The sequence below is a fragment of the Pongo pygmaeus genome, chromosome 11 (genome assembly GCF_028885625.2).
Source record: "Pongo pygmaeus isolate AG05252 chromosome 11, NHGRI_mPonPyg2-v2.0_pri, whole genome shotgun sequence".
NCBI classification, from domain to species: domain Eukaryota; kingdom Metazoa; phylum Chordata; class Mammalia; order Primates; family Hominidae; genus Pongo; species Pongo pygmaeus.
The window spans coordinates 76,309,703-76,316,660 of NC_072384.2; the positions used below are offsets into that span (position 1 = coordinate 76,309,703).

General features: G+C 40.4%; 1 non-coding gene across 1 annotated transcript; it reads left to right on the forward strand.

The window, feature by feature from the left end:
• The first annotated feature begins 5,911 nt into the window (after positions 1-5,911).
• LOC129032274 (U6atac minor spliceosomal RNA) lies at positions 5,912-6,035 on the forward strand. The gene has a single exon (XR_008501287.1). It is a non-coding gene; the product is annotated as a U6atac minor spliceosomal RNA (small nuclear RNA).
• The last annotated feature ends 923 nt before the right edge of the window (positions 6,036-6,958 follow it).

Genomic DNA, 6,958 nt, shown 5'->3' on the forward strand with positions numbered 1-6,958 from the left:
TGTAAATTTATTAATAATAACTTCCTTTGGAGAATAGATGGTAGGAGAAGGGTCTAGATAGTGGGTACAATTTGACACAAACTTGGCTGCAGAAGATCTGGCATTCCAGAAATATATGCGTCATTAACCTAGTGATGGCATTAAGAAAGCGATATTATCCTGGGCTGTGTTAAGACAAGTATTATTTGCAGCTAGGAAATAACCCTTGTGTCAAATTTATTGTAGGTTGGGCTTTTATTTGAATATTACACTTTGGGTCTGTAACTTAAAACATATGCAGGAAAATTGCATAGAATCCACGTATAGAAGAGGAAAATGATGACAGGGATTGGAGACTATGTACACAAGGAAAGGAGGTGGGTTGTTTATTCTGGAGAAGAGAAGGCTGAAGGGAGACAAAATTAACAACCTATGGGCAGTGAGGTGGAACTTTGGAGAACACCAGTCAACCTCCTCCATCTCACTGAACTGAACAGAAGAAAATGGGTTTAGACTGCATCAGGAGAAAATCTCTTTTTAAGACACAGGAAGACTTGATGACCTGTGGTTGTGACTGAACGTGGGAACAGGATGCCCTAAGAACTTTTGGAGTACTTTAGAAATAAGATAGAAATATTCATTTTCAAAATAAGGGTTTGTATTAGACTTGAGGTCCCTTTAGATACAGCAACCACGTTCTATAGTTAGATGTCTGTGAACTTACGTATGGAGAAAGGTTAATGATCAAGTGGTCTAAATAGTCTCACCTTGGCTGTGATTCCCACGTAATATCTCATCAGGGGAAAAAAAATCAATATTCACATTTTTTTTCTTTGAAGTACTATGCCATCTACTGGTTCTTTTGAAATATATATGCATGCACATATATATATAACTATCATATTTTAAGGGAAATTAATATAGTCTTAGGAGCAATAGTTATCAAATTCAAAGTTTGTACCATTAAAATATTTATGGTTTATTTTTCTAACAAAAGCAATAAGATTTTGATGCTGAAACTCTTCAAAAACACAAAAAGGACAGGAAATACCTTTTTTTTTTTTCATTAAAATGTGAGCAAGCAAAAAAAAACATACAAACAAATTTGGTCCTGTCTTATCATGACTGCTGCTAAGGCGGTCCAGCTGGGTTTCCCTGTAGCCAGAATCTGGTCCCCTATGCTCATCCTTTGAAGAAGGAAGTGTGAGTGCCTGATTAGCTGTGTCTTTATCTTTCTTCCTCACTGCAATTGGATCTCACTTACCCAGTCTCTGACACTTATGTATTGAAACAATTATTAGAAATGCGGTGATGGAGTATTGACTTACCTGGCACCTAAGTCGAGATTAATCCCTTTTGAAAGCTGGTTGTATAATCTGTGCCTAGGCAGCCGTAGCCCTGGCAAGTTTAGTTAAGACATTAAAATTATCATCTGGATGTTGGTTCAGGCATTTGTATTCAACACCTGGATAGGATTCTTCAACTTTGGTCTTTGGGTCTGAAGAAAACCCCTATCTACCTAAAGCTCATGGTTGCTTGAGATTTGGTGTGGGAGGGCAGAAAGGGAAGAGTGAAAGGAATGGCTGTTGGTTCCTTAACCAATAGAGGCTGCCACGACAAGATTCCTGAGCTAAAGAAAGTTTGAAAATTTCAGACCATGCTGATCGCAGGTGATAGGCACCTTGCGGGCCAACTCTTCCTATCCATGCATACACTTGAGTGATGGACAGACATACCTCATTTTATTGCACTTTGCTTTATTGTGCTTCACAGATTTTTTTTATGGTATCTGTTATGGTGATCTTGTGATCAGTGGATCTTTGATGTTTCTATTGTAGTTATTTTGGGGCACCACTAACTGTACCCATATGAAATGGCAAACTTAACTCTTAAGTGTTGGGTGTGTTGTAACAATATATTGTATGTTTCGAAGTAGCTAGAAGAGAGGACTCGAGATGTTGCCAACACATAGAAAGGATAAATACTTGAGGTGATGTGATGGAGACCCTAAATACCTGACTTGATCATTCATTATATTATACATACTATGCACGTAACAAAATATGAAATACCACACATACCCCATAAATGTGTACAAATACTATGTATCAATAAAAAAATAATGTGATTATTCAAAAGTAGGTCCAGCCTCAGGCATGGTTAATCGGGCTCCAGCTCCTTTTCTCTGAGGTTCTCTTTATTCTCTTTATTCTTTACTCTTCCACATATCAGCCTCATTTTCAGGCTGACTCTTCTCATAGTCACAAGAAAGCTGCTGTAAACTCTGGGGCTGCAGCTTCACCATTCACCTACAGGATAGAAACTGCTGGTTCCCACAATCAGAGAACAAGTTCCTGAGGTTTGCTCTGACCGGACTGATGCAAACTGCAAACCAGGCACAGTGGCAGGTGGGATAAGATGATGAAGATTGCCTTAGACTAGCAGGGCCCTCCTCTGAAACTGATGATGGGGTCAGTCTCACCTAAACCCCATGACTGCTGTACAACAAAGGAGAATCTGGAATTAATAATAGGGTGGAGGGGGAATGGATCCTGGGAGAACAACCAAGAAATGTCCATAGTCTTTTGGGCTCTGGGTAAGGCTTCCTGACTGAGAAATCCCTGGGAAGGTAGAATGCTCCTTAATGATGAAGACAGAAGATTCCCATCAGACTGGTCAGGTGTCAGGGGCTAGGTGTCAGACAATTTGATTAAAGAAAATAAATAAATGGGTAGTTCTTGTGAAAAAAACATTGTGTGTATTCTGACTGCTCCACTGATTGGCCCGTTCTCCAGTCCCTCTCCCTCTACTGGAGCCTCCCTTTTCCCTGAGATACAACAATATTCAAATTAGGCTAATTAATGACCTACAGTGGCCTCTAAGTGTTAAAGTGAAAGAAAGAGTCACATGTTGCTCCCTTTAAATCAAAAGCTAGAAATGATTAGTGAGGAAGCCATGTTGAAAGTTGAGACAGGCCAAAAGCTAGGCCTCTTGTGCCAAACAGTTAGCCAAGTTGTGAATGCAAAGGAAAAGTTCTTGAAGGACGTGAAAAGTGCTACTCTAGTGAACACATGAATGATAAGAAAATGAAACAGCCTTATTGCTGATAGGGGAAAGTTTGAGTGGTCTGGGTAGAAGATCAGTTCAGCCACAACATTCCCTTAAGCCAAAGTCTAATCCAGAACAAGGCCTTAACTCTCTTTAATTCTGTGAAGAGCATGTGTAGTGCATGCTACAGAGAAATCTTTCATGAAAGAGTCAATGGATATGGCAAACTTCATTGCTGTCTTATTTTAAGAAATTGCCACAGCCACCCCAGCCTTCAAAATCCACCATCCTGGTTAGTCAGCAGCCATCAACATCAAGGCAAGACCCTTCAATGGCAAAAAGATTACAGCTCACTGAAGGCTAAGATGATTGTTAGCTTTTTTTTTTTAATTTTAGCAATAAAGTATTTTTAAATTAATGTGTGTACGTTGTGCTGTTAGACATAATGCTATTGCATACCTAGTAGACCACAGAAGAGTTTAAATATAACTTTTATATGTTTGGGAAACCAAAAAATGTGTGTGATTTGTGTTATTGCAGTGGCCTAGTACCCAATCCACAATACCGCCTATGCGTGTCTGCATTCCTCTCATCTTCTATCAGTGCACTTCTCACTCTACCCAGCACCTCTTTCCATTCTTCTTGAACCCTTGCATCAGAATGATGCTCTGGTTCTCTTAATTTTCCCTGGAAAAGAGACGCTTTCTCTGTAACTCTCCTATGAATCAAATGGCGATAAGGAAGAGGTAGGAGCTGCGGCTTTCATTTATTTTGCTGCTACTCCAACGTGCTTAAAATTTTAACCCTTCTGCCCACTCACTATTTGCTGGTTGCAGAGGTTGAACGCACATCTGTCCTGCGCAAACACATGAATACACATCATATAGTCACTCCCCAGCTCTGCATACTGAGCTCAAAGAATTTCGGAGCTAGAAGGAAGCAATACAATTTTAAGCTTTTAATTTGTAGTTGAAAAATCAAGACCCAGAAAGACTGGATGTGTTGCCCAAGACCATATAGCTACTTACCGCAGATCTAAGACTAGACCCCAGGTCATTTATTTCCTAGGATCCTGGTGCTTCCTCCAGAAAGGATGGTCTAAGACGCCAACAGCAGCTGGATGTTCTCATCAGTCCTCCCTGTTCTGTTCTGCTCTGAAGTTGTCAGAGGCATGGAAGCATTCTCTGATGAGCCACTGGTTCCCACACTTGATAGTCTAATACTTAAGAAAAGCCACTATTATGAGGTCTTTCCTGTAACTTAGCATGGTTACTAAATAGACCTGTAGCACTAATATTTACATAGTAACCAGTGGCTTACAGAAGAACGTATATGCAGACAAAAGTTACTTTTTTATGACACCAATTAATTCTGTCTCTCATTTTAGTTTTTAAAAATCTCAAAAAGCAAATGATTCGTGCTCATTTAGTTTCAGTTTTCTTGTCTATAAAACGAAGTAATATGAGATGGTCTCTAAGATCCTTTCAAAACCCCAAAAACGTGGATATCTGCATTTGGGTTTTCTGAAGAGCTAAGATTTGGGTACTTTGCCTTAATTTTGAAGACTTCATAATGAAGCCTTTCTAAAGTATTCTCCTTCACCTGCTGTCATACACAGTGTAGGCAAAACACTGTGAATCTTTTCTTGGTGGGCCAGGATCAGGTGTATGGGAACACCCATGGGGCTGAATTCTGCACCAGTGGTGATGTCCTCAGGGATTAAAACAACATTCAGACCACTGGCTTTTTGAGTTATTTCATCAGAAGTGATATAATTTCCAAAAAAGCAGAACAACAACAAGAAGATAAGTAAGATAAGTGAAAAAGGCTCAAAGGCCGCTAATGAGTGGGAAAATTGGCCAGCGGCTAAAAGCCAAGTGCCTTCTTGCAACTAAAATGCTTTCATTATTTTTTCTGCCACTGAAGAAGGTAGAACAGAACATCTATACTTACCTCCTGAGCAGCTTTCTGACTGGAAGGAACATGAAGAGTCAGACACATGTGAGCTTTAGAGGGTAGGGAGCCGTCAGGAGGATGAGGGTTGCTTCCAGGGTGGAGAAGAGGCTCCTAGGGGTGAATGGCTTGTTGTCCAGTTATATTGTCAACCAGGGTTTGTGAAAGCCTGGCTCACTCATGTAGAATTTTTACACATGATATAATTCACAGGACTCTTAAGTTCCCAAATATCCTCTGTCATCAACAGTTGATTCTAATCTTTTGTTCTGGGAGCTGCATCACCTCCTCCCACCACTCCTGATGTTACTTGTGTGAGGAAATGACTTGATATGCTCTCTCCTTAGCAGGGGCTTGGGAGAGGTGGACACTGAGGACCAGGACAGCAAAAGATTATCCTCTAGTCATGTCTCAAATCTGTATCTGTCTGTGACACAGCCAATCCACTTGATCTAGTTATTTTCACAATTTCACATTAGCTCCAGTTATAGAAACTTGAAAACATTAAAGATATTATTTACACTGTATATAGAAAACAGATATATATATAAAATGCATATATTATATGCAATATATGCATATTTAATGTGATATCTATATCTGTCGGTCGATCTATCTGTCTATATATCTCTCTCACAGACAAAGGTAGAAGCAGAGATGTAAATTTAAGAAGCTCAGAGACATTATTCTGTGTCCTGTTTACTACTTTCCACAAGTAATGGTCTACATCTCCGTGAGTTTTCCTTGTTTTTGGAGTCTGAATTGTGCTTTTAGAGACCCTCACTCTGAGGTGACTAACTTTAAGGTTTTATTTATATTCATTAACAAGAATATAAAAGCACCCTACCGAGGACCTCTGAAAACTAAAGTTGAATGCAGTGCTCCACACCCTGCCCCTGCCTGCTTGGTTGCAGTAGTCACTTGTGGTCTAGTTTACTTAATAGCTAGAGAGGTTAGCACCCCCTTTGACAAGGGTGGAAGAGACCCTCAGGCCTGACAAATAAAATAAAAAAAAATAGCTGTAAAACCAGTAAAGATTGTACTAAATGCTGTCTTGTGAAAAAATAAAAAAAGGATATAAAGAAAAGCCGGAGTATAGCCAGCTGTCTAACTTTGGAAAATCATATAACCTCTCTGGGCCTTGTTTTCTGTGTCTATAAAAGGAGTTTGGAATTTTCTGTGATTCTAAGCAGCTGGGCATTAAGCTTATTGACGACCACACCTGTGGCACAAATGTGTTTTTGGAATAGTAGTAGGTGATGAATTTGTCAGAAATTGTTTGAATGAGGAATGGATGGATAGGGCGACTTCTGTCCTTCAAGCCAGAAAAAGTGTGTTGACTTCTGTCACTTGAAGGCACCTGATAGTGTATCAGAGACTAAGCCTGCCCTTCTAGCTTTGCCATGGAATCAGTCTCACTCTGGGGCATGGTTCAGATCATACCACGGAAATAGTAAGGGAGCAGGATGACATTTTTGCCAAGGGGAACCCAGAGCAGTGTTATGCTTCCTTCACTGGGAGGTGGAAAATTCCATTGCAATGAGCAAGACCATCTCTCAATGCACAGGATCCACTTTGAGTCTATTTCCAGGTACCCTCCTTTGTTTGATCGAGTTTGTTAAAGAGCCTCTTCCTTATGATTTGGCTTGCCAGCTAGATCCATCTACAGGGAGAGAAGAAGCTGGAGTATTTTTGTTCCTGTGACAGTTATACTTCACTGTAAATTTTTAAAAAGGAGAGTAGATTGGGCCAGATGCGGTGGCTCACGCCTGTAATCCTAGCACTTTGGGAGGCCGAGGTGGGTGGATCACGATGTCAGGAGATTGAGACCATCCTGGCTAACATGGTGAAACTCCGTCTCTACTAAAAATACAAAAAATTAGCCGGGCATGGTGGCGGGCACGTGTAGTCCCAGCTACTTGGAAGGCTGAGGTAGGAGAATGGCGTGAACCCGGGAGGTGGAGCTTGCAGTGAGCTG